Consider the following 27447-nt stretch of genomic DNA (forward strand, 5'->3'; position numbering starts at 1 on the left):
AGCGCACTTTCGCAGTTCCCGCCGGAAATGCAGTCTAGTTAATCTAGCAGACTAATAATGAGGAACAGGTGAGGGGCGGAGACACAGGGAACTGAGACATGGCAAGACAAACAAAGGAGCACATGGCTGACAGGAACTTAAACACAGGGACAGGAAGTAAACACAGGAGCACATGGCACAGGAGGTAAACAAAGGAGGGACAGGGAACACAGGATTGTTACACTGGTGTGTAGCCTACCCGTTTGTGTGTATGTGTGCTTATGACATTTGCGACCAGTTTTAATTGATTCACGTAGGGGGGAGGGCCTAGGAGAATTTTTTTGAGCCGGGGGGAGGCCCCTGGGAAAAAAAAAATTGACCAGGGGGGAGGGCCAGGCAGAACATTTTTAACCCGATCGTCTGGCGACCGGCCCTCCACCGCCACCCCCCCAACCCAACCCCCCCGCCACCCCCCCTTGTTACATATCGTACAGTCCCTAAGTAACTCTGATTAGAAAGCTCACTTCTTAGACTAGCTGTTTAACTAACATGAGTTATCAGTGCTGCATGTCTCAGCATTCACAACTTTTTTCAAGAGCTAATGCCAATGCTAATGTTTTAAACTTTGGTTTCAACATTCACAACAGACACAAAAAAAGATCCGTCCTGACTTCATTTGAATTGCATCTCCTTACATGAGCTAACAGGAAGAGAGTGAGAGTGGATGGGTGGTGTGTGACCTGTCGGAGAACTTCTCGTACTGAGTGCAGCACTCATTCTTAACCAGATGCTGTCCGAAGGTCATTCCACTCCCACTCTCTGTATCATAAATGCATCATGCAGAGCTGTGGCTAGGCCTGGGGGGGACTCTTGTTTTTTCCCTTTCTCCTCCGTGAAAAGCATGTGTCAATCACCCCGGTTGTCAGACCTCTCGCGTCAAGACATTCTGACTCACCGCTTCTCTGCAGTGACCTTCACAATGTCTTGTATTAACCCTTCAGTTAGAAGCCAGACAACTGCACTAAGTATTGTGCCCAAAGCTGTTGATCTACCATGTGTGAAGAGAGGGAGAAAGAGAGAGAGAGAGAGAGAGGAGGCAGAAAGGATAGAGGAAAAGAGATTGACAGAATGGAAAGCGATGGAAGAGCAACATTCTACATGTCTGTTTTCCTGATAAACTATGAAGGTGGTAATCAGGTTAGTTGACGAAATCTAGTTTGCTCAACGGGCTAGTTTCCTGTTAAGCACTAGATCACTGACTGGAGTGGAAAAATGGGACAGGGAAGCAAATGAGAATCGAGAGAATAGATTCAACAGATTGCCTTGAATAATTGTTCTGTAATGACATTGCCAGGAATGAATCTCTGTGAGCTGTGACAACACAATTACAGGTTTTCAATTGTTTTTTTCCCTCCCCTTTAATGGACTTCTTGCTTTTCCTCTTTATTTTTATGATTAACCCAGATTCATGATTAAACACGGATCCCGGCAATCAGAAACCCATTGCAGGACACTGTAACTTCCACAGGATGCCTCAGTAAACATCGCAGCAGCTGCACACAGAATACTGTAATCATTAGAGGAAAAAATAAACAGAAACAACTCGTCAAAAGGCAGTAATATGCATATGAATGAATGAGTCCCACTCACCTTGAGTCATTTCCCAGAATTCAGGTGCTCGGTGACATCATTTCCTCTTTCTGCCAGAATCACCACTTTGTGCGAGAATGTTTCCCCCTCTAATCCATATAGAAGGGCTGCGGTACTGAGTCAGCTATGCCTAGACGATTTCCATTCCACTCCCCTCTCTGACTCAGCCCTAAAAGAACATGCTCCACGACAGTGGGAATGCGGGCACACTAATGCATTTACACATTCACATTTACAACCGAGTCCGTGATTAAAATGGAACGAGATTACTAAATGCCTGGCCCTCCGCCAGGCCCACAGAGGCACACTTTGTTTTGTTGGGGAAATATGCCACACCGCTGGGCTCATACAAGGATACAAGGAAGTTTATTGTCACATGCATATAGTTACTGGAAGTAAGAAATGCAGTGAAATTATGTCTGGTGTCAGCCTATTTGTGCATTTATGGGGGGGTGGGGGGGGGCTGCATAAGAAAGGTGGGGGAGGATTGGGATTGGGCGGGGGGCACCAACAAGGAGCACCCAAGAGCAACAGGGGCAAGGAAAAACTCCCTTACCAAGGAAGAAACCTTGGGCAGATCCACGGCTCAAGGGGCTAACCCAACTGCCAGGGGTCTTGGTGTGTGTGTTGGGGGGATGACAGGGGAGATGGGATAGTGTGCTGTGTATGTGGGGAGAGGGCAGTGTGCAATATATGTGTTGGAGAAGCTTCCTCATGAGACATTGTGCTGTGTATTGGGGGGGGGGGGGTCAGTGTGCTGTAAGTATGTTGGGGATGTGTGTTGGAGAAGCTTCCTGATGAAATAATGTGCTGTGTATGTAGGGGAGAGGGGGGGGGGGGGGGGGGGGGGGGGCAGTGTACTGCAAGTATGGTGAAGGGACTTACTATTGCAAGCAGAGTACTGTATGTATGATGTATGTGAGTGATGACAGTGAAGATGTGTGTGTGGGCGGGAGGGGAGTGGAGCAGTGACTGTGTGTGTGTGTGTGTGTAGTGTGTGTGTGGGTAGGTGGGGGCAGTGTGCTGTAAGTATGTAGAGGATGTGTGTTGGAGAAGATCCTGAAGACAATGTGCTGTGTATGTAGGGAGGGGGGGGCAGTGTGCAAAAAGTATGTAGAGGAGGCTTACTGTAGCAAGCAGTGTGCTGTATGTGAGGTGATGACAGTGATGATGTAAGTGTGTGTGTTTTTTTTTGTGTGTGTTGGGGATGGGGGTGGGGTGTGGGGGCAGAAAGGCTAGGCGATCAAGGACATGGGTAGATAGATGGAGGAGAAATCAAAAATAATAAATAAAAAGTTAAAAAGTTGCAAAAGTTGGAGAAAGTCAGATATATATGTGTGTGTGTGTGTGTGTGTTTTGACGTGTGATGAAATAAGAAAATAAATAAAAGGTCTGTAGCATAGGGAGAGGGATCTAAAAGTGCTAAAAGTCATGTAGGTGTGTGTGTGTGTGGGGGGGGGGGGGGGTCATGAGTGCTGAGGAGTGAATGAGTGCAAAGTCAGTATAGTGTGAGTTCAGAGTTGGGAAATGTTTGAGAGTGCTGAGGAGTGAATGTGTGCAAAGTCAGTATAGCGTGAGTTCTTCTTGATTTCAGCGGTAGGAATAATCCATTGTTAGGATGAGAAGAGTCCTACAGAATCTTTTGGGCTCTTAGGAGTACTCTTCTAGAATAGATATCTTGTAGAGCAGGGAGTTGAGTTCTTATAGTACGTTCACCTGAGCGCACTACTCTCTGCAGAGTACTACAATCTCTAACTGTGGAGTTCCCATACCAGGTGATGATGCTACCAGTTAGAACACTCTCAACCGCTGAAGTGTAGAAGGCCTTCATGATGGATGTAGAAACTTTGAATTTCCTTAGCTGACGAAGGAAGTAGAGTCGTTGTCTGGACTTCTTCAGAACATATTGAGTGTTAACAGTCCATGTTAAGTCTTCAGTAATGTGGACACCAAGGTATTTAAAACTTGTGACTCTCTCTACAGGTTGCCCGCTGATCATTAGTGGGGTGTAACTGTAGTTCTGCTGCTGCCTTCTGTAATCCACTACCATTTCCTTGGTTTTAGTGATATTAAGTGTCAAGCTGTTAGATTGACACCACTGTGCCACCTCATCAACCTGATCCAAGTAGAGCTGTTCATTGTTGTTACTAATCAGGCCCAAGATCACTGTGTCATCTGCAAACTTGATGATGGAGGTATGACTACTGTTGGCTTTGCAGTCATGTGTGTAGATGTTGTACAGCAGTGGACTCAAAACACAGCCTTGGGGAGCACCAGTGCTGATGGTTAATGAGTCAGATGTCAGACCCCCCACTCTAACCACTTGTGAACGGTTGGTGGTGTGCATGAGGTTTGAGATGGCATCCTCTGTAGACCTGTTGGCTCTGTAAGCAAATTGGAGGGGGTCGAAGGAGGCAGGGAGGGATGAGCAGATAATGTTTTTCACAAGCTTCTCAAAACACTTCATCACTGTAGACGTCAGGGCTACTGGGCGGTAGTCATTCAGACATGATGGACTTTTTTTTTGTTTTTCGGTACTGGAACAATAACAGACTGCTTGAGGCAAGTAGGAACTGTCTCTTGAGCCAATGATGTGTTAAAGATATAAGTGAACACGGGAGCTAACTGAGCAGCGCAGGATTTCAAAACCCTTTTATAAATTCCATCCGGTCCAGAAGCTCATGCTTCTCTCTGCCCAGTTATAAGAACAGACATCCGCATTTGCAAATCATTTATGTGACTCGGTCATTCTCGTATTTGGACGCATGTCCTGACCGTCGACACAATCGTATCCAAGACCGGAGTGGCCAAGCTGAGCTGGGCTGGGCCTGTATGGAGTGATCACAGATGGAGAACATTTGAAGTTAAGTGTTGTAATTCTCCTGTTATGGAGTGGCTCATTAGAATCCTTTCTATGATGTAGCAGACACATCAATGCCTGTATGGTGAAAGAGAGAGCAGAACACACAACGTGAGCCCCTGCCTCCGTGTCTGCTCCTTTTCAAGAGCTGTGGTTGTTTCAAAAGTGAAGTTGCTTATTTCCGCAGACTGTAACTGTCTAATCTAGTGGACTTGTTTGCCTCTGTGCCTTTTATCAAGCCTCAAGGGAAATAACTCAACCCTAGTATATTATAATATTGGCCATATAATCTCTCATTTTCATCACAGAACCTTCCATACTGGCAAAGTGCTTTATGACTCCATTTCAGCTCTCAGCGGCCACTACGGTTAAATCAAGTTCTGCTCTGACCCTTCAAGACCTATTTGGACATTGTTGGCATTGCTCTCCTCTGGAAATTGTTGTGCATGATTTCCTAATTTTCAAAAAGTCAACCGCAAGAAAGAACTGCTTGCTGTATAATTAGACGGAGCACAGTTTAATGACTGTTGTTCTGAGCCAGCAGGGTCATAATGTTTTATTGACCATTGCATTTGTCAGAGTGAAACACCTCATCCACATGGCTGTGGGGGAGTATCGAAACACATGTAGATGTTTTTGTCATTACAAAATCCAGGGGATATTTGGGCTCAGAACTGTGTGAATTCCCTTCCCCTTTGTTATGGTTAGTGTGAGCCTGGACAATATGCCAAGGTCATTTGCGAAATTAGAAAAAAAAAAATAAAGTTTTGTGCCAACATGGCAATTATTGTTAAGTGTCTCCATTTATTGTGTTCCTAGAACAGACTGTGGAGACCAGAATACATTATCCAAATCTACTGTGCTGAATCGATTTCCCCTCCATTTGGCCTTTCATGCACCACCTGGAGATCAATACACATCTGAAAAGATTTCTGCGGAACAAACGTGAAGCGTCACGTGAAGGAGCACTAACATCCCCTCCCGCTGAGTCCAGCCTCCCCCCGGCATCTCGTCTGGCTGCCGAGCCGAGGGCCTGCCGAGCGTGCTGTTGTCTGAGCCGGGATCAGTCCTGCCAGCGCTGTCTGTGGTCCTCACCCTGCCTCAGTGCCCCAGGAGTCCGCCGAGAAACCGCTGATCCCAGGTCAGGCTCGTTGTAAATAAGACCTTCCTTTCCTCAGTCTCACTGTCTGGAGTGTTGACCCAAAACTTCCGCTCTGGCTGCTGCCGCCGCCTGCTCCTTGCCCGAGCGTCCTCCTGCCACCCAGGCCGCAGCCCAGCAGTGAGCACTTGGCTAACCTCCACCCCGTCTGCAAGTCCACCGAATGCATTGCTCCTGTCCCGCCATAAAAAGCAATTATCTGACTGTCCAGGAAGGCGGCAGGATAAAACGACGTCAAAAGAAGCAATTCTGGTTTTGGCCCGTGGGCATTCGTTTTCTATGCCTCTCTATCATTTATCTTTATTCTCTTCCTTTTTCAGACTCTCTATCCTTTTATCTTTATTCTCTTCCTTTTTAAGCCTCTCATCCTGCTATTTTGACCATCACCTGTCTCTTTCAATCTTCCAATCTTTCAAGCTCACCCTTATGTCTTTGTGTGCATGGCCAAAGTTCTTAAGTAATAATGGCTGAAGTTTTTCTTTGTCAGGATGTTTCACACAATACAAAGGCAACAGTATATTTTTCCTGGATGATGTGATTTGATAACATTGTTCAAAGAATATGAGAAGTTTAAGAGGTGTTTATGATGTGCATTAATTATTTTGTCTTCTCTACTGTGTTATGAAAAATCTACAGCCTATGTTGCAATATATTTGTGATTTAAATATAGATGAGCAAGATCTCATGTCCTAATCTGGCTTGTGCAGACAACCACCACACGCAGCTCTCACTCAGGTCATCCTTATCTATCTATGAAGCGCAGATAACCTTGCCATCAATCTTGGTGCAGAGGAGTAAACATGATACTCTGTTAAAGTAATGAACTGGTTGTACACAATTATCAATTCACGATCCCTTCAGAGAGTTCAGGGTTCTGACATGAGATATTCCTTCAAATCCCGATATAGCCTAGAAGAAGAGTTTAATGGTGTAAGTTTCAAATATAGAAAATAAATGAAATATAGCAAATAAAGCACTCTGTTTTGCCCACACCCTTTTGCCTTGCACCCAGTAACAATTAAACCCTCTAAAATATATTGGCATCCTAACACCTCGTATAAAGACATCAGTATTTTTTGTTATGCAAGTATAGCACAACTAGTTTTGCGAACTGGAGCGGGAGTAGAGTAGGAGCTTCTTCCAGGAATAGTCCCATCAGTCTGTTTAGAGAAGCACTCCCAGCATCATTATGCAAAAGTAGGTTAACAACAACAACAGCTACGCAGCAAACTCAGTAGATGTATGCTGTCCTATGAGAATTCTTTGGAACAGCCAAAAAAGCACAGCTTGATAACAATAAAAAAACAAATCCTTTTGGGGTTTCTTTCATTGTGAGGATTGTATGGCTGCATACCTCAAACTCTCACCCTGAGATCTGGGCGCTGTGTAATCTTAGAACAAAAGACAGGGGGGGTACATTAAAATAAACCCTGCGAAGTGCCAGTGCTTAATCGGATAAATGGCATGGCTGCCTTCACCGGGTTGCTTGTCAGAAGTGTGGCTGCAAAGTGACGCCGAACAAAGTGGGTATACACACCAACTCTGCTCCATCCTACAGCGAAGGGAACGGGAGAACAAAAACTGCAGCGCTGCCTATGTGCAAGTGTGCGTTTTGGAGAATCACGGCACAACTCACTCCGAGACACTCACACACAACCTGTGCTACACTGCAACAACGTGAGTACCCATGAATAACATGAGACAGACGGATCTCATGAGAGGAATAAAACATGCCACTCAACAGAGTCTGACATTCTGCTCTAACAAGAGGAGTTCAAACATTCACTACAAAATGTACAGTGTTAAAACAACTCTGTACACTAGATAGAAACACTAGATTGGTGTTTATTTTGTCCCAATCTTGTCAGTGTTAATGTAACACTCTATCGAGTGTAAATAATCCAAGTACAGTGTTGGAACACCTCTGTATAGAGTTAAAATGAACACTTATACTGTAGGTGTTAACTTCCTGTTACACTAGAGTGTAGAGTTACATTTCAAATCTGTTTTAGTGTTTATTTTACACTAATTTGTGTTGGAACACCTCTATATATAGCTAACAATTAACACCAGGAGGTGTTAACTTCCTATTACACCAGAGTTAAATTTCAAATCGGCTTATAAGTTAATTTCACACTAATTAGTGTCATTATTTGCTACTGAATAGTTTTGTACAATACTGATTAATACAACACAATTTAATGAAAATAATTGCAGAGATTTTATTGCAAAATCTAATACCAGTACAAAATATTACATTAGCACAGGTGGCAATGGGGGACCAAGTAAATGTTTTCATCAAAATTGTAAAACAATTGCTTGTCAAAAGCTTTGTGGTAAAATAAATCATCAATGCTTACAATATGAAACAATCCAAAAGTCTCTCTTCTATACCAAATGCGCTGAAATGGTCATGAAACCCCAAAGTCACAACTTCACAAAGAACAAGATAAGCACAGTTATCTTTACTTGATGGCATTCTCCCATTTCTTAAATAATGTACAATATTACCATGAAAGCACAAACATTAGAGTGTAAATTGGGCATGGCTGAGCACATCTTAACATGAATCTTAATTTTTAAATTAGCATGATCATATTTCACAATTAAATGTAAACTCACAAGGCCAGGTATGTCAAGAAATCTTGGGAAGGTGTCCAGAACATCTAATGACTTGTCAGGATCACGGACAAGTTTCTGTCTGTGTTCAAAAGTGGCCTTCATTTTCTCCATAACCAGTGCTTCATCGGAAGAATGATTCATCATAGATATTGCCTCTTCACACTCTTGATCAGTCAACTGTTGTACGGAGTCTCTTGCAAAGCATAGGCTTTGTTGTACAGTCTTAAGACGCCATGCAATGTACCCAGAGCCTGATGCTGCATCATAAAAGTGTTCCTTTTGGGAATAAAAATATATAAATTATTCACTTTCAGATTGCGAAATTGACATTTAACAACTGCAATTTAGTTCACAATACCAAACTTACATATCCATGCTTCGACAATGGGTCCTTAAGATATGGCAACAAGGCCACAATGCCTTGGGCATACTTCACTCAAACAGCTTGGGAAGGGATCCATCTGAAATAATAGTATAAAGTGTTAAAAGTAGGTGTTGGGACATCATAAAGGCATCATAAAGGCATTTTGACCATCAAAAACTCTTTAAACATACCCATGCACCTCCACCATGTCAGCAACCAAGATATTCACAAGCTGTCTGTTTACTGGTTCCATCTGACAGTGACTTTGTTTTAGTGTACTCTTGAAAAATCTTCTCCCCCCTGGCTTTCTTTGAAGAACTTCATTGACCATCTGCACATAACACATAACCACATACCACAATTTTACAACCAATTACACTCAAACATCAACAACAAACACTCAAGGAAAACAGTAATTTTACATTTATGAAAACTGCTTACATTTTTGACTGCTTCTCTATGACTCTGGTCATCCCTTCTAATTTTCTTGTTTGGAGTCTCACACGGACTGTCATCCAACATAACAGTGGAGGCATCTGAGGGGTATGATGCTTCAGAAGACACTGACATATCCTCTAAATCTTGTAAAAGAAGAGTTTTCTTTAACTTGAATCACCACAATAAGCAAAACATGTCAAGAACAATGCATATTTAAAACTTCCACGCAATAGAAAAATATGACATTCCTGCATTACATTACAATTAGTTACTATCATTCACATACACCTTGAACAAATCCTCCCCCTTCTTTAACAGTTCAGAAAAGATGTCTGGGTCCACTTCTGCTCCAGAAGAATCTTTGTAAATGATTTCAGCGTCAGGAGGCAGTCCAAATTTTTCTACGACTGCACAGAGGGGCATGTTATTAAAATGTTGCCTTCTAATGGATCATTCATTCGTCTTGGAATGTCTAGCTTTTACAAGAGTTTTGTTAGTCAATCAGATTTAACGTTAGCAACTTCAGACTCCTGAATCTGCCACAGACACTACAGAATAAGAAACAAACATGAGAAAGGTACATATGACTACAAATACACGAGAGGGCTGAATTATTAGTGATCCAATACCTTTTTTATCCGACAAAGACCATCAACTACTCACAAATTCGCTAAAATGCTGCCTTATATTACTCTGTTTAACCAAAACTAGCCTGTTGTTAGCTAGCTAGCGACAGCTAACATCAGGGGCGGACTGGGACCAAAAATCGGCCCTGGCATATTTGGCACAAGCGGCCCTCAAATTGGTCGGGCCCACCTAATTAAATACAGAATCTTTGCATTACCCTTGAATATGTATATTTTCAACTGTCATGGAGCACTGAAAGTGATGTAGGCCTCACTCTGACTGATCAGAGGTAGGCATGGAGCACATGATCTCCATATTCAAGTAGGCTATACAAGCAATTATTAAAGAAGAGTTTCTGCTTGAATTCAAAGTATCATTTCATATTATTCAATAGGCTACATTTAAACTATACAATGCTCAATTGAAAGCAGCACCAAAAAAAATACTGAAGCCTATTTGTAAAGAGTTAAATTACCCAGATTGTTGTAGACATTAATGTAATGTATACCAGTTATCACTGTAGGACAACTGAAACAACACAAAATAAACAGGGCTGGAAATATTTTATTCCTGTAGGCTATACTACCTACCTACATTGCTGGTACATTTTAGAACAGTATAGCTACATGAACTAATTATCTTAGTGTTACTAGTGTCTAGTTACTAGTGTCTACTAGTGTCTTCCAGTTCCAGTAGCCTATCTATAGGTTATATATAGCTTAGTTGGCTTGTGCATGACTTTACGTTTTAGCTTACATTTCCGTCAGTCTACAGTCTTTTAGCCCATGGGTTACCATGATAACCCTTCCAAGATAGAAACCTTCTCTACTTTGAGAGACCAACCACCACTCATGCCATCGATGTTGAATTTTGAAAATCATCGGGTTTGCAAATCATTCATTTAGAAAATTTAAGTTGTGCTATTTGTTATTGTAATCACAGCACGGCCTTACTATGTTAGCATTACCATATCATTACATTATCGCAATTAATAAGTCATTATAATCATCATCGTCAGCATGGCATGTCACACATAGCCTACCTGCTCCACCAGTGAGTGAGTTCTTATCATGTAGCGTCAAGCTCGCACTCTCCACCACCTGCACCTATTGTCCCTCAGCTCTGTAGGCCCCTATGCTTGCTTACATCCTTGTTCAAACTCAACGAACTTCAACATGTTGCTGACATATGCTAGCCTACTTGCAATATTGTATTTTTGAAGCTTCTACATTGGTGTTAATTTTGTCACTACAAGCACCCGCTGCAATTTCGTGTAGGCAACTTCGATTAACTTTTGATGCGCTCACAGAATGGAGGAGGGGTGGGGCCCGATGTGAGCTGTTATTGGATCAGTCCAGATACCGATACAAATATTTGTTGATTTAAAAATCCGATATTCCGATATCGGCCGATATATTTTTTTTTTCCTAACATTAGTTATTTGTAGTTATTTATGAGTATTGACTAAAATAATATGATAATGCATTTTAAAAACAAACTTGTTTATTTTTAAATAATATTGTCACAGAGGAACATCAAAATATATTAAAGTTCTGATAAATAAAATGTATAAAAATAGAAACTTAAGATATGAAACTTAGTCTTTTGAACAACAACACAATAATAACAACAACCAAATCAAAGTTACCAGTATTAAAAGACTTGGTAAAATGATTGCTGCTACAGCCACAACTATTACTACCAGCAATATTATTAGGGCCCGAGCACCGAAGGGCGCAAGGCCCTATTGTTTTTGTAAGGATTATTATTATTATTATTCCACTTTTTTGCTTTCCTGTTTTTGAGGTGGTTAACATGGTCGAAAACTCTTGAAATTTGGCACACACGTCAGGTGTCACGCATCGCAGTTAGGTACAAGAGCTTGACCCCGGGCGTGGCCCAGGGACTCTCTAGCGCCCCCTTAGGTGACTGATCCCGTGGTTGGCAAATATTTTGAGGTGGTTAACATAATCGAAAAGTCTTGAAATTTGGCACACACATCAGGTGTCACACAAAGCAGCTAGGTAAAAAAGCTTGGCCCTGGCTATGGCCCAAAGACTCGCTAGCGCCCCCTTATATGACTGATCCCGTGGTGGGCATATACTTTCAGCTACACACACCAAATTTGGTAGGTGTCTGTATCTCTCCAAGATGAACGACTTTCGTATGTACAATGCATTAGCCACGCCCAACAGGAAGTGAGGTATTGGGATTTTGTACAGACTAATATGTGATGAAATATGTGATTAATCATGATGCCAAAAGAGGTGCTTCCCATGAATGAAAACGCATGAAATTTGGCACACACATCAAGTGATGCAGTGAAGAGACAGGGATAAAAGCTTGGCACCGGGCGTTGCCCAGGAACTCCATAGTGCCCCCTTATGTCACTGTGATTTGTGGTTGGCATATAGTTTTAGATACACACACCAAATTTGGTGGGTGTATGTAACTCCCAAAAACAAACAACTTTTGTATTAACATGCCATTAGCCACGCCCACAGGAAGTGAGGTAATTGAGATTTTGTGCATTGTGGACATGATCAATTTTAACGTACTCCTCCTAGACGGTTGATCCGATTCATGTCAAAGTTGGTATACATGACGCCGTTCCTGATTATAAATTGTGAAGCTTTTTTTTATATGTTGTAATTTGACGAAATGGCGAAATTATTCATTTTAATACCCTTCCACATAAACAATAAATGTGTCATAAATCACCATGCATGGCTTGAAATGTTTTAAATTTCACAGGTCATTGAAGACCATGTTAATGATAATATTCACATGCCCATAATGCATGTTTGGCATAGCGCCACCAACTGGCAACAGAAAGAATGACAATTATACTGATGTCATATGATCAATTTGAACATACTCCTCCTAGACGGTTTGTCAGATTCATTTGAAATTTGGCAAATATTATGCCAAGATGTCGCTGATGTTAAATTGTGAAGGGATTTTTGATATGTTGTAATATGACACCTAATGGGCCTGCCTGGCATAGCGCCACCCCCTGGCCAAGTAGGAAATGTGCCAGAAATGGACAATGCCTTAAGTGATTGATCTGAAACTTTATAAAATATTGGATATCATTATTGTGATGATATTCACACATATAATTCACATGCCTAGCATAGCGCCACCATCTGGCCAAACAGGAAATATGCCAGAAATGCTCTATGCTTTGAATGAATGGTCTGAAACTTCTCAGGTTAATAGATATTATAATTATGATGATATCCAGAGACCCTATGGGCCTGCCTGGCATAGCGCCACCACCTGGCCAAGCAGGAAAATGTGCCAGAAATTGGTAATGCCTATATTGGTTGATCTGAAACTTTGCAAATTGCAAAAATATTGGATATCATTATTGTGATGATATTCACATGTGTAATTCAAATGCCTAATATAGCGCCACCATCTGGCCAAAAAGTGTATCAGAAATGTTCTTTGCTTCAAATGAATAATCTGAAATCTCTCAGGTTAATTTATATTATGATTATGATGACACACAATTGGCCTGCCTTGCATTGCGCCCTCACCTGGCCAAGCAAGTAAATGTGCCAGAAAATAACATGCAAAAACAAATAGCACACACATCAAATATGTACATTTTACAAATGCACCACGTCGATGCTTTGTTGGATTCTGAAATGTCACGGGTTGCGGCCCGCAGGTGCTCGGGCCCGCTATTGCCGCTTGCGGCTATATTTATTATTATTATTATTATTGACAGTAATAATTACAAAAAATAATGATGACATTATTACTATCATCATCATTTGTATTATCATTAAACAAGATAACGGTCACTCCTAAATGTTTGAGTGTGCGTGTGTAATAATTAGTCCCTATTGCCTTATAAGCTACCTTATAATTAGGTAAAACTCTGGCTGGATCAGCAGGTTGCAGGATGTGTGGCGCGTTATACACGAGTGTTGCCAGCAGGGACGGTGTAGAGTGCCCTCTAGTGGACAAACTATACAACGCTAACACTCATGACATGGTTGAAGGGTGTTTTGTCCATTTTTATTTTATTTTTAAAATATTCATTTATCGGCCATTATAAATCGATAAATCGGTCGGGCTCTATCAGTTAGTTCAGTTAGCTGAATCATCGCTAACATACACCTTGTCAACTAACAGTATTGAGTCTTCAGTCGTAGGTTAAAAGAAAGAGAAAACAATTATTTGGACATATTTGTACAACTATAAAGCAGAGCGTGACTTACCATATATTTGCATTCCATCGGAAAGAAAGATGTCGTCTCTACACCTTGCTGATCCATGAGGTCACGTTAGGAGAGGCGTGGTTTCATAACACTGTAGGAGTTGAGTCCCAAACACTGGCCAATGACACTAACTCCCTTACAAAATGAACTCCTTAACAGTTAATTTAACTGTTTTCAGTGTAGTTTCAACTCTGTATTTTAACACTTTTGCTTTACACTCGGAAAATAACTCTGGGAATTTTGCTGTGTTGTATTGTTTTTTTTTTTGTTATTGTTGTTATAAGAATGTTAATTGTTGTCAATTATGGTTTTAATATGTCACAAACACTTTTCCTGGTATCACATGTATAACTGTCAACTATGGATGACAAAAGACATGCTCACTTATCTTGGCAGAGTGGCCTTGTTTCACACAAGCTCAGAGACACTGAAAAGCAGTCAATAGCTTCTAAAGGATAAAGCAAGTCCGACAGATGAATCTCATCTCATGGAGAGTGACGTCCGCAGATTTTAAAAAGAGTGGCACAATTTATTTATTTATACTTTTTTACAATCTTGCTGGAACTGCTTGTACATTGACTACAACACAGAGTATGTCAATCACTGGACCCCTTTGGTTATGTGACAGTTTGGCAGCAGAAATAGGAGATTATTAGTAGCTGGTAAAACAAGAAAACAGAAGACAGAAGTTCAGAAAATCAAAAAAGAAAACTTTTGTTCTTCAAACAAAAGCGGATGGACTTGCAAATTCAAACAGACCTCATTCTGAACTGTAGACAGTTCATTCAACAAAGACTCCATCAAAACTTAAAGCCAAAAGAATGTCCTTACTGGCAACAAAAACCCAGCGTGGGAACACCAGCACAGCCTTAGTGATAAGACCTTAATTTCTTGCAGAATGGCTTGGTTTCCTGGACACCACTGGGCTGGGTCCACCACTGTCCAATAGTAACTTGGTGTAGGCTGCAGCCACATCAGTGTGTATGCGGAGCTCTCCATGGTGCTGAAGCTAGAGTAGCATGGCCCATTCAGACCCACACCCAAGGGAGCGGTAGGAATGGGTGCTCTCCGGGGTGCTGGAACGTTTCCCCTGCTCTATGGGGAACAGAAGGCTGGTCAGGACACCAGAGTTCATTTATTGATTCATTCTGATAGGTTTGACATGGAATATATCATTGCAGGGAACTAATTCTGTGGTCTCACTTGCCTCAGTTGGACAGTTACCGATTTCCAGTCTTAGTTTCCAGTAGCTTACACATACTTCTCTTCTTCAGAGGAAACATTAAACGCTCAGCGTACCTTTACTCACAGAACTGGGTTTTTTTTTTCAGTAATAAGGAGAAACTTCAGAGTGTTCCTTCCAAAGTGGTGCACAGTAGTTTGTAAAGACACGGGTCAAAGAGCAGCTCCTGTTTTATTTCCTAACATAATGGGACTGAAATTCTAATCACTTGCATGGCTAGTCACATCGACACAAAGGCCTTTGGGATAGCGACTGATCCTTTCCAGAAGACCAATTATAAGTATCTGGGTCAAAGAGCTCCATTTTACACTTTTTCCAAATGGATATGATTTTTTTCTAACCCGTCTGTCAATGACATATAAAACCATAGGTCATATTTTTATATATATACATGACTTATTTAAATGAAGATTAACAAAGAAAACAATTAATCTTGTTTAAATAATTACATAAAGTTAATTTGTTTTACTTATTACTGTGACCTAACTTTCACACTCTTACAATATGTTCAAAGTTATATCAGGCATAACTATGCCTTCTCTGTCTTATGGTGCAGTTACCCTTAGCAGCATAAAATAATAAACGTTCTGCAAAGTCAATAAAAAGAAAACTGTAACTCAATTAATATGTTCTTGAGCAGTACACAAATTAGCACGCCCTCTTTGTATCTCTCACATCCTCTTGCACTCAAACAAACACACATACGCACGCACACACACACACACACACACACACACACACACACACACAGTGCTATCATGTGAGCACATTTACACTCAAACACACACATACACACACACACACACACACACACACACACACACACAGTGCTATCATGTGATCGCATTTGCATCAAAAAGATGCTTTGCTTTTCCTCCAGTCAAGATCATCAGATCGAGACACAAGGACAAGTATTGCCAATGACATCTCTAAGAAAAACACCTGCTCACTGCTAATGTGTTTAGCATAAAGTAATCAAACTTTCCTAATTATCTGAGCTATGCCATCCAATTAGGCATGAAACATCAACAGTTCTGTAATTATCTCACATTACAACTCATTAGCCAATGATTTACTTATGTTTTAATTAGCATTCTGGTTTGACAGGGTTGTATCTGCTCTTCTGATAGTTGTTTGTTCTGTTGTCATCGGTTCATGAGCTGGGACTCATGATTCAGTGGTGTATTTGTGTCTGTGGTTTCAACACAGGAACCCTTTGGTAAATTGAGTCCATAGGAGGCTTAGAGGGAGATGGTAATAGCTAAATATTACAGAGGTACAAATCTACAACAAAACACACACACACTTTGAGAAACACTGCTAAGTTCTTCTTTATTTTAATGGGCCATCATAAATTATAAACAAGCCTTGTGTTGACACTCTGTCAACAATGAAGAAAACAAATGCCCTTTCACTGAGGTTACAAATGCCCTTTAACTGAGGTTACTGTCCAGTGATATTCAGGGATGGCCATCACTTAATTAACAGGTTGTAGAGTTAGCCAGTTATGATCATTATGTTTCCTCAAGAACAGCAGCCACATCAGACTGATGTTTCTGACTATAAGATAATGGACCATCACAATTAAGTGATACCCTCTGCTGATTTACATTTCATAATCCAATGTATACTGTATGTGTCATAAGGAATGACAAGTCAATATAGCACAGCAGGCTTCAGAAGAATAGAGAGGTGTGAAAAGTACATCCTTTAGTGAAATTGATTTTCTCTGAAGGTATTGTCACGGTCTGACTGATGATCTCCCATAATGGTTCCTGTAAAAATATTTATTATTAAATTATGCTTTATTGCTGGGGTTTAACAGAGCAATTCTGCGATGACATCTGGTGTTGCCTCAAATATATGTATGAGTGGCCAGAGGCAGAGAAAATGTTTTAAGTGCTGTAATTGTGAAGAGGGATTATGACTAGCAAAGATGATTGCCTTTCTCAAGACCTCATCAGACCCCTTGCTGTGAGTGAATCTATCAATTGTTTAACCCTGAACAGCCCTAATTTCCCCCTTGCAATGTTTTAACTGTTTTAAGCATCAATTGGCCCACTATTTCATGACAGAAAACAATGTTCACTCTCTAGTTTTAAGGCAATCAGTGAAGGGCCCTTGGTTTGACTGAATTTCTAGGTGTGTTTTTATTGTCAGTTTTCTCTTATCTCCAGACCATGTTTTCTTCCACCTCAGTTTGTGCTCTTTTCTACTGTTGTTATTGACAAGCCTGCAACACCACTGCTGCAAAGCAGCTCTTAACCAAGAGCTCAAAATTCCCCCATACCAATTTAACACAAGCAGAGGCTGATGAGAGTGTACTGCATATCTTGTGTTTGTCTTCTACCATGACATTGTATTCTCTGGAATATTTGAATTTAGTACTTCAGTAAAGGAGTCAACATAGAGTGTGTCTCCTAACAAGCGCCAATGGAGGCGCATGGGGACTTTAAGTCAATTGTGTATTACACATTTGTTGGCCACTGATGTTGTTGACAGCTAGCAGTGTGCAACACAGTGGCTAATTGCCTCCCTTGTTGCTACCAGAAAGTCCTGACGTCCCCCAGCCACGTCTCACAAAGGATCTATAGATCACCTCACATGACTGGGCAGCCATGTGCAGAAAGACAACACCAAGAGCAGCTAAGGTGCCGACAGAATAAGAAAAGTCACAATGGAATGGCAAACTGACTTATCTTTTACAGCAGTCAGACACTGTACATGTCACAGCACTGGGTCATTATAGCCGTTAGATATACCTTTGGGGTGTTAGTGCAGACACATGCTTTTTTAGGTATAGGATACATGGGCACAGAAGAGGCTCTTTTTACTCATTCTCCATTGTTACGCATTTCATTTGAAATATTTAGAATACATTGATATGGCAAATGCAAGGATAATTCCGGTATTTAGCACTTTGAGTCCCTTTTCTGGTTCGTCTCGACTGTCTCGACTTTCTGACTCGTTTTGAATCGCTTTTGACTGTTTCAGAGTGGCTGGCTATGGCTAAGGGCATGCATAAACATGTCCTTAAAACAACCCTTAACGTTCATTTTCAAAACTACTTGGTTCGCTTCTCTCATCTTCTCAAAGGAACTCTAGATCTCTACATAGGTAGTGACCATTATCAGGCCCTTCATCCCGGATTACTCAGTTAGGCTAAGTGGCCAGATCTAGGAAGACTGGTTGGTTGTTTCAAACTTTTGAGAATTTGAGAATGATGGAGGATACCATGCTCTTGGGCACTTCCAAAGCTGCAGAAATGTTCTTGTACCCTTCACCAGATCTGTGTCTTCACACAGCCCTGTCTCGCAGATCTACGAACAATTCCTTCAACCTTGTTGTTGGTTTTCACTCTGACAGACACCATCAACTGTGAGACCTTATATAAAGAGATGTGCGCCTCTCTTAATAATGTCCAGTGAATTAATATAGGCACAGCTGGACTCAAATAAAGTTGTAGAAGCATCTTAAGGACCATTGATAGAAGTAGGATGCACCAATGCTCAATGGCAAGTGTCATAACAAAGGGTGTGAATACTTATGTATTTTATTTATGTATTTTATTTATTTTCTCACTGGGGTGTTGGAGTGTTGTGTGTAGATTGATGAGAAATCCATTTTAAGTTGAGTCAAGATTTTAATAAGACCCAAAAGCGTTAGAGCATTGTGTTCTACCATCATGGACAGTTATTACAACCCACTAACCTAAAAAATTGTTATAGCCCCCTTCCTGCTTTGTTCATCCATTTATAAAATTCTTGTTTTATTTATCTTTTTTAATTGTTTTGCCTCCCATCCACCCCTTCAGGCCCGTCAAGCCAGAAAATAAAGAAGAGAAAGGAAGAGGATGACAAGAAAAAACAAGATAGTGGTAAGTGATAAATTACACTGGATAAAATAGCTCTACTTGTCTTGTACAAATGGTGTAATGTCGTAGCAGGAAGGCTAGCCTAGCAAAAAATGTTTATGTTAACTACCTGCCTGACGGCCCATGCTGCTTGTAACAAACTAGAACAGTTAGCGCAGAACAGTTAGCACTTTTTTTTTTTCCGAACGGACGGAGTATGGTTACATACTGTAATATGTTTATTAAAGGAACCATATGTAAGATTGTGGCCAAAACTGGTACTGCAATCACTTTCAAAATACTGAAGAGCGGATCCCCTCCCCCTCCCCCTCCCCCCTGACTCGAGGTTGCCAACCCTGATGGCGAAACACTACTGACTTCGTGATTAGTAGATAGGTGGAGGGTGGCGCATCAGGCCAAAACACAACATGACATGACAAAACACAACATCAGTTGAGGGCTGCAACTTCACTTTTTAAATGACAATATCCTGGACGGACTACTGTTGTCAGTGATATAAGTATTTGAAATGAACATGATTTCTTAATGTCTAGTGACATATCAGGGCCATTTTATGATTAATTGAAATATTTTTCTTACATACGGTTCCTTTAACTGGATAAGGAAGACGCAGATCTGTTCCAGAATCACTGTTTATCGTATTTAATGACATAACATTGCTATAGCTTTGTAGGCTAATAGGTTTTGATGAAAGTGGCATAGCTTCTCTGCTATACTAACTATTCGACCGTGATAATCTATTTACCAAATGGGGGTTAGGAAAACCACACGATAAATTCCGTGCATGCACGCCAGCTGTTTACTGTCTTTAAAGCACCAGGTGCGTCTGTCTAATTCTCAAACAGCAGAATGCTTAAATGCTATGTTAAAGGAACCATATGTAAGATTGTGGTCAAAACTGGTACTACAATCACTTTCAAATGACTGTAGAGCGGTGTATCCCCTTCCCCTCCACTCTGACTGGCAGAGCTGGCAACCCGGATGCCGAAACACTACTGACTTTGTGATTAGTAGATAGGTGGAGGGTGGTGCATCAGGCCAAAACACAACATGACAACATCAACATCAGTTGAGGGCTGCAACTTCACTATTTAAATGACAATATCCTGGCCGGACTACTGTTGTCAGTGATATAAGTATTTGAAATGAACATGATTTCTTAATGTCTAGTGATATATCAGGGCCATTTTATGATTAATTGAAATACATTTCTTACATACGGTTCCTTTAAGCTACAAGTAGGCCTAGGTCAATGTATAACATTAGCTTGGGATGTTTTTACAGTAAGCATTGGTAGTTGTGAAAGCAGCTGCATCCCTTTTAAATATCAAAATATGGAAATGCTAACATATCTTTTCTTTCTCCCTCAAGGTGCTTTGCTTAAATTTCTCAGCCCTCAGGCTCTTCTTAAGTATACTTCAACTGATGAAGATGGCCTGAAAGGTTAATATTATGTGGCCCTGCACCCCTTCATTCTTTCTCGGATCTGTAAAATGATGACAGATGAAGCTAAATTATTATTATTATTACTATTATTATGAAGCCTAGACAATACCATGTAGTGCTAAAAAGACAGACACTCTCGGGTACTCTGATCATGAATGTGGAGACAGTGCTGCCGTGCCAGTAGTCATCAGTAGTGGTGATGAGATTTCTGGACGTGTCCGCCCTCACGGAGTGCAGCAGCAGCTTTCATCTATTTTTTTAATATTCTTTGCTCTTGGTTCCAAGCAGGCTTGCTGTCATGACAATGAGCTTGCTGGCCACTGAGATGGGTATAGATGCACTGTGCACGGTGACAGTCCCCCCTTTACCCATGACAGCCTCAACCAGTTGCATCACCATTGTCAATGACAGATCTCTTTCCACTCTGTTCAAATGGGATCTTTCCCCAAATGTAGAAAATAGGCTATGTGTTCATACAGATGCAGATATTCTTAAACATTATTATTATATTTGATTGTACATGTCTCAAGTGAACTTGCAATGTACAAAATAACTTGAGAATAATAATTGACCAATGTGTTCAAAGTGCCTGAAATCACATTGCCTGTCTGTCTTGCTTTCACTCTTGCTATGTCACTGATAGGATCATCATGATGATATCACTATACATTTCAACACTCATACTTTCCCACTGTTACACAGCAATAGAAAACAGGGCTACCAGTAGTATCAACAACCAAGTGGTACAACCCCAAATCAGAAAAAGTTGGGACGTTGTGTAAAATGCAGATAAAAACAGGATGTGATATTATACAAATCTCATAAAACCATATTGAGCTGCAGAAAGGACATAGACAACATATCCAATGTTGAAAATGTGAAATAAATGACTATTTAATGGAAAATATATGTTAAAGCAACACCAAAGAGTTTTTTGTACCTTAAAATAAAAAATAAAAAAAATTGAGTGGTTCATCAACTCGTAACAGGGTGAACCGCACTTCTGCACTTCGCTTCATGGCCCTCTATCGGCTATAACCACACTATGTAAGTTTGCCAGATAGGGTAGTGGAACTGTAGTTCGATGGAATGAGACATAAGAAACTACAAATGTGACTTGCTTCTGATGTTGTGATACATACATGTAATACTTTCATGAAATCGTGCAACAAACTCAACCTTGTCTGTGGACATTATTATTGCTGGATTAACAAATAGTGTGCGTGTGACAGAGGAAAAGTGCTTTGGTGTTGCTTTCATATTGAATTGGATGCCTTCAAAAAAAGTTGGGACAGGGGCATGTTTACCACTATGCTGCTTCACCTCTTCATTTAACATTATTTAAATGTTTAGGAACTGTTTAGACCAGCTGCTAGTTTTGAGAATGAAATGTTGCCCCATTCTTATAGGATATATGATTTCAGCTGCTGAACAGCATGGGGTATTCTTAATCATGTTTTTCATTCCATGATGTAGAAAAAGGTGCGCACATCTAAATGTTAAAAAAGTAGGTGCTGGACTCAAAAAGTGACAATAAAAATTACAAAGAAGTCCGCACACTAGAGCTCCATTATTGTTTTTCCTTTTTATTCACCACATGTGACGTTTCGGGACACACTGCCCTTCCTCAGAGATAAGACAGGTACCAAGCAGCCCATACTTATACTAATTGAACACCTGACATCACATGATGCAAGTGATTAAAGTGCCGAGTGCAAAGTGCTTCAAGTGCTAGTGTGCAAAATGCAGTGTGCAAAAATGCAATAAGTACAATACAATACAATAAAGTGCCAACGTGCAATAAATAACACAAAGCACAACAGTATTTCAATGCACTCATATACCAGACAGTACCACTAGATCACATTGAGGAGTAGTGAATAATACAAAAATTACATAAATGTTACAGGCAGCCACATCAATATGTGCGATATATACACAACATGAACAACATCAAAGAAGGAACTGATCAGGACAAAGCTAACAGACTGGAATTCAGGATCAGAAAGATATTACACCATGCTACAGATCAACACAACAGTCCAAAAAGGCCAAGGTCAGTTCATAGAAATGGACGCAAGTCAAACTCTTCATTCATTCCTCTAGGGGCTAGAGTATCCAGTGTGTAAATCCAAAACGCTTCTTTTTTTAGAAGTAAAGAGTTAATATCACCCCCCCAGTGGGTGTTTTGACCAGTTCTACTCACTAGAAGTGGTCAAAAAAAATACCTTACAATTTCAAGAAACTTTATAATTATATTTCATTGTGATGCCAGTTACCCTAATTAGTTGTGAAACATCCTCCTTTTTTCTTTATCATTCCACAACTTTTCCAGCATTTTATTGCCCCCATTTTTTAAACATGTTGCTGGTATCAAAATCAATTGTATACTGGAAAGCAAGATAAAGCAACATCAGATTCTCAAAAGGGAAATGTTAATGTTTAAGTTGGTCAATTATCACTGGTTAGCTATCAATGAAACTACCAGAATGAGCTAACTTATAGCCTACCTTAGAGCATATCAAACAGAACTCATAGGTTGTAGCAGAGTGTGGACTGTTCTCCTCAAGGGTTCAGACAAAACGTTTGTGGACAGGTGAGTTTATTTCATGTACCTTAGCTATTTGCCTACTTGCCTGTGATAAACCAGCTGTTTTGATGTTTCTGACAGTATGTTTCTCTGTTACATGCTACATGTTTGTTTTATTTTAACTGAATTTGAGACTACTGAATTCCGTATATACACCTATATAATGCCATTCAACAGGATATTAAAGGAAATTGACAATATTATAATGAACAATGTTTTCTGTAAATCATTATCTAACCTACATGCATCAGCTGCATTTAGGCCTATACTTGCTATGTTACTGGCCAACTGGTCTTTTTATTCCCAGAGCTAGTTCTAACACAGTATCAAATTTGCAGTTGCAGCAGGTACCTGCTGTCTCAGGTGTTCCTGCTCTCAAAATAAAGGCCAAAGAGTTGAACTAATTTTGCTTTGCCCATGCGTATTCTATTGCTACGTTAACAGAAAGCAATAAGAGAGACTGATCATCAATTTTCCTAAAAAGACCATTGGCAAAATAAATAAGTTGAGTGGAACATACTGGTCTGAACCTGACGTCCAAATAGGACATTGTAAAGCCTTGGATCTGTGTTTGTTTGACATAGTGCCCCCTGAACCAGTAAATACTTCATGCTCTACCATCAAACCATCTCCAGTAAATAATCTCAGCAAAAAGGACATGGAGGCTGGTACATGTATCCATTTAGCAGACACTGTTACCCAAAGTGACTTACATATGTCAACTATATTACTAGGAATTACATTGTCCCCGGAGCAACTCAGTGCCTTGCTCATGGGCACAACTGTGGAAACCAGGAATTGAACCCACAACTTTTCAGGCTAATGCACGCTAGCCCAGCTCCTTAACCACTACACCAAGACCGCCCAAAGATATAGGGTTAATACTGACCAGAAGTTAAAGGACAACTGTAGTCTAAGAACAACTTACAGTAGGTTCTATTTTTGGATGATAATGAGTGTAAGCAGCAGAAATAATGTAGGATAGCCTGTTACTTCACTCGATGGTGTTTTAAACCACCACCATCGACTTCAAGGCAGCTAACCTTAACCCTAACCCTTGCCTAACCCTAGTGCCTTCCATGCTGCGCTGCCTGGAAGACGACGTTGGGCGCTTAAAACACCAAAAGGCTGTTACTTCTCAGGTTCGTTGTCAGCAGTGCAGATCATTTTGCTGTTGCTGGTTATCTTAGCTCCATGCTTTGAAATTGTTAGGATAGCCTAATTATGCTATTAACATTACGCTATTGAGTTTGCTAATGTGACGTAATCGCTGTGATTATACATAAGATGTAATGCAAGTATTGTGGGAAAATAGGGCAGAAGCGCAAAGCTATGCATTGAATGTATTGGTTGCCTTGCTGCCCTTTAGCCCATTAATGCATTGCATTTTGATCACATGGTTTGGCGAACTCAGGAGGGAGATCGGCAGGGGTCTTGACAATCCTGCACTGCATGGGGCCTGGTGTTGGCTTGTTAAGCCACTGATTGACATCTTGTCTGCTGTTACTGAACTTGCATCCATAGGCTGTAGATAATCTACATAGATTGAATATTCCATGAAATCGGTTGCAGAATAAATACATAAAACTGCAGTTGTTGCGAAAAGTCCTAACTCTCAATGAGTGAGTAACATTTCTATTTAAACACACCTACGTGCAGAGCACGACAGCCAAACAGAGATGTGTCTTCTTTCGCTCCTCTTCCGCAAATCTCTTCTCCGTCACCTTAAGGAATTTCGATAGGCAAATGATTAATGTCCTGTCAGGGAGAATTAGCCCTGCAGCCATCACAGTCCACTTGGAGGCCAGCCCAGGGAGAGCGTTGTCACGAAAGTGGAAACATCACAGGAAGCCCAGAAACTAGAGGGGAAAAGAGCAGAGAAGAATAATGGAGACCAACCGCGGGGAATATTGAGCGAGCAGACTGAGGTGAAATATCCTTGGTGGGGGAGAAGGACTACCGATTAAGGAACTGAACATACAGTATGAGCTTTGCAAACAGTTTCCCACATTTTTGGAGAAATACTGGCTGTGCTAGATCGTAACGTGGCAGATTCACAGGTCACTTGTCCACCCGAGTGCCTTGGACCTGACTTGGGCTCTGTGACCTACTGCTCATAAAAATCAATCAAAGCACTGAGGTAGCATACAGCATGTTCAATTTGCTCCCATTTCTTTTCATGGATCTATCAGAGCGTTTTAATGTTTTGTTAGAGCTTGGATTCAAAGGGCAGTCCACAAATGTGTGTTTTCATTTGAATACAGTATTCAGTCAAAACTGCCAATCAAATCATTAGTAAAGTGGATAGGATGCACTATTGATACTATTGAGCTCTTTTTAATCATTTATTCTCTCAATAAAAAGCTTTATCAGTGGGACTCTTCAACTACAGTAAATTCAAGATCCTACTTTTCAGCTGAAAACTGTGACCACCTTTGATCATCAAGCGTTCCCACTGCTGCGTCTCTGTTAGCGTGCGCGTCATATGCCAGATGGAGTGAGTCAGTGTTTGTGTTGGAACCATTTGTGTCTTCGTGTTTGCTTGTTTTCTTTTGCCTGCTGCATTACTGTACACATTTTGGCCTGCGCTGGCCCGGCCCGGTGGCACTGCCTCCACCCAAGGCAAGGCTCCATCTGCCCGTGTTTTTGATTGTTAGCGCTCGGGCCCGCTGAATAATGACTCCACTCTCCCCGCTCCATTAATCTATCTCTGGGAGCATATGGACGTCATTAGCAGCGCATCTTCGCAGTTGTCATGGCCTCACTTTCTGGACTGCTGTTCCCACCGATGTTTACCAACAAGGCTGTCCAGCCAGCGTCCAAGTCTCTCTTCTCCTTGGGTTTGAGACAGGCGAAGGGGGGGGGGGGGGGCAGGTGGGAAAGAAGAAAAAGAGCTGGCATCCCAGCTTGGACTCTGTAGTCCACTGCCACCTGAAAAGGGATAAAGGCTGTCATCACTTTGCCTGGTCAGCCTTCCCCCTCCATGAAGAGGTCCCCTGTTCCCTGAGACATGAAACGCAGAACCCCAGCATGTCACGGCTAATTGCACTGACTTTAAAGATGGCAGGAGAGCAAAGCTTATGGCTCCAACTGCATGACTTAATTGCAGTCAGAAATAGCTTTGAAAAGGCTTTAAATTGCACGTAAAAGAATAGAAGGAAACGGCTGTGGCAGCATTTGAACATTCATCTTAGTCTCGAGCCACATTGGAACACTTATTGCTGATCCATTTTTAGCTGGGGCAGAAATAAGTAAAAAGAGGAGAAATTAATAAATTAAAAAATGAACAAGAGAGCACCAGCTGGTCAGCGCGGCTGGCTGGTGAGGAGGACGTGGAGTACTCCAGAGGAGGTGCGAGCTGAAACCATCTCATCAGCACCCTACAGACCCAAGTGGTAGCACACACATTTTGAGTGCTAGGACTGTGAGGGGTGGAGAAATTGTGAAGAGGCCTGCCTGCACACACTCAGAGGTGTTGCTGAGGAATGGCAGCATTCTCCTTTTCAGCTGCAAGGCCAGGAATGGAGCGGGAGAGGGGACAGGAATGGGAGAGGGGAGATCTAATCCATGAATACGGTCTCAAACTCTGCATGAATTAGCATCAATAAGGTACCGAAAGCTGCCGATGAGTAAGTCTCTGGCATGTTGATGTTAATTTTATCTCATCACAGTTGAAAGCCACTTTTATACAAAACCCGATTGATAATTGTTTAAATAATGCAAATACAGCCTTTACTAATCCTCTGTGAGTTTTAAACACCATTAATAGGAGAGTTGTGTGGTAGCAGTTTACAATTCTGTTACCATTCTCACTTTTTTATCGTGAGCTCAAATTAGGGACTCTCAGCTAGATTATGATGCTGTAGATTACCATAGTGGGAAATAACCTCTCTGATTTCTTTCTGTATGCTGCACATGTTATTGCTGTTATAATTTGAGCAGTCTCCATTTTGTCTGTTTGTATGCACTTGACTTGAGGATAAAAGACTGCCATTCCTGTTTTGACGGTTTGATTCCCGCATGCTCCCTTGTGTGCCTCCTCTACGTCCCAAGGTAAGCTGAGCGGATTCCGTCTGTCTTTGATCATCAGAGTTTTGCTTATCTTTCGGGGGCTTTGGTGAGACCTTAATGAGACCATGCCGCTCCATTTGAGCAGCAACACAAAGAGAAATGAAGTGTCGCCTCGGTCACTCACCCCTCCAGCCGGCCTAATGGGGATTTTATGCAGCACCTGTAATCTGACCCCTGATAAGCAGGCTGGGGAGTTCATCCCTCAATTTAGACCGCCTTGTAGTTGCTCATGAAAACTGGCTGTGTGTGTGTGTGTACACACTCCCCTCTGAATTTGTGTGTGTGCCAG

The 27447-nt window shown here is 41.2% G+C and overlaps 3 long non-coding RNA genes across 3 annotated transcripts in view; 1 reads left to right on the forward strand and 2 right to left on the reverse strand.

The window, feature by feature from the left end:
• The window catches only part of LOC121683910, a 26224-nt gene extending 15777 nt beyond the window's left edge, over positions 1–10447 (reverse strand). Inside the window, exon 1 of the long non-coding RNA XR_006022949.1 lies at positions 10374–10447. This is a non-coding gene — a long non-coding RNA (uncharacterized LOC121683910). The remainder of the gene's footprint in view (positions 1–10373) is intronic.
• Positions 7602–26019, forward strand: LOC121683909. The gene is made up of 6 exons (XR_006022948.1): positions 7602–7680; positions 8310–8482; positions 13651–13655; positions 17355–17359; positions 18844–18851; positions 26008–26019. It is a non-coding gene; the product is annotated as an uncharacterized LOC121683909 (long non-coding RNA).
• LOC121683908 lies at positions 8474–8902 on the reverse strand. The gene is made up of 3 exons (XR_006022947.1): positions 8826–8902; positions 8638–8731; positions 8474–8546 (listed from the first exon to the last, which is right to left on the reverse strand). It is a non-coding gene; the product is annotated as an uncharacterized LOC121683908 (long non-coding RNA).
• Positions 26020–27447: the final 1428 nt, after the last annotated feature.

Source organism: Alosa sapidissima, chromosome 15 (assembly GCF_018492685.1).
Source record: "Alosa sapidissima isolate fAloSap1 chromosome 15, fAloSap1.pri, whole genome shotgun sequence".
In the NCBI taxonomy this organism is placed as follows: Eukaryota; Metazoa; Chordata; class Actinopteri; order Clupeiformes; family Clupeidae; genus Alosa; species Alosa sapidissima.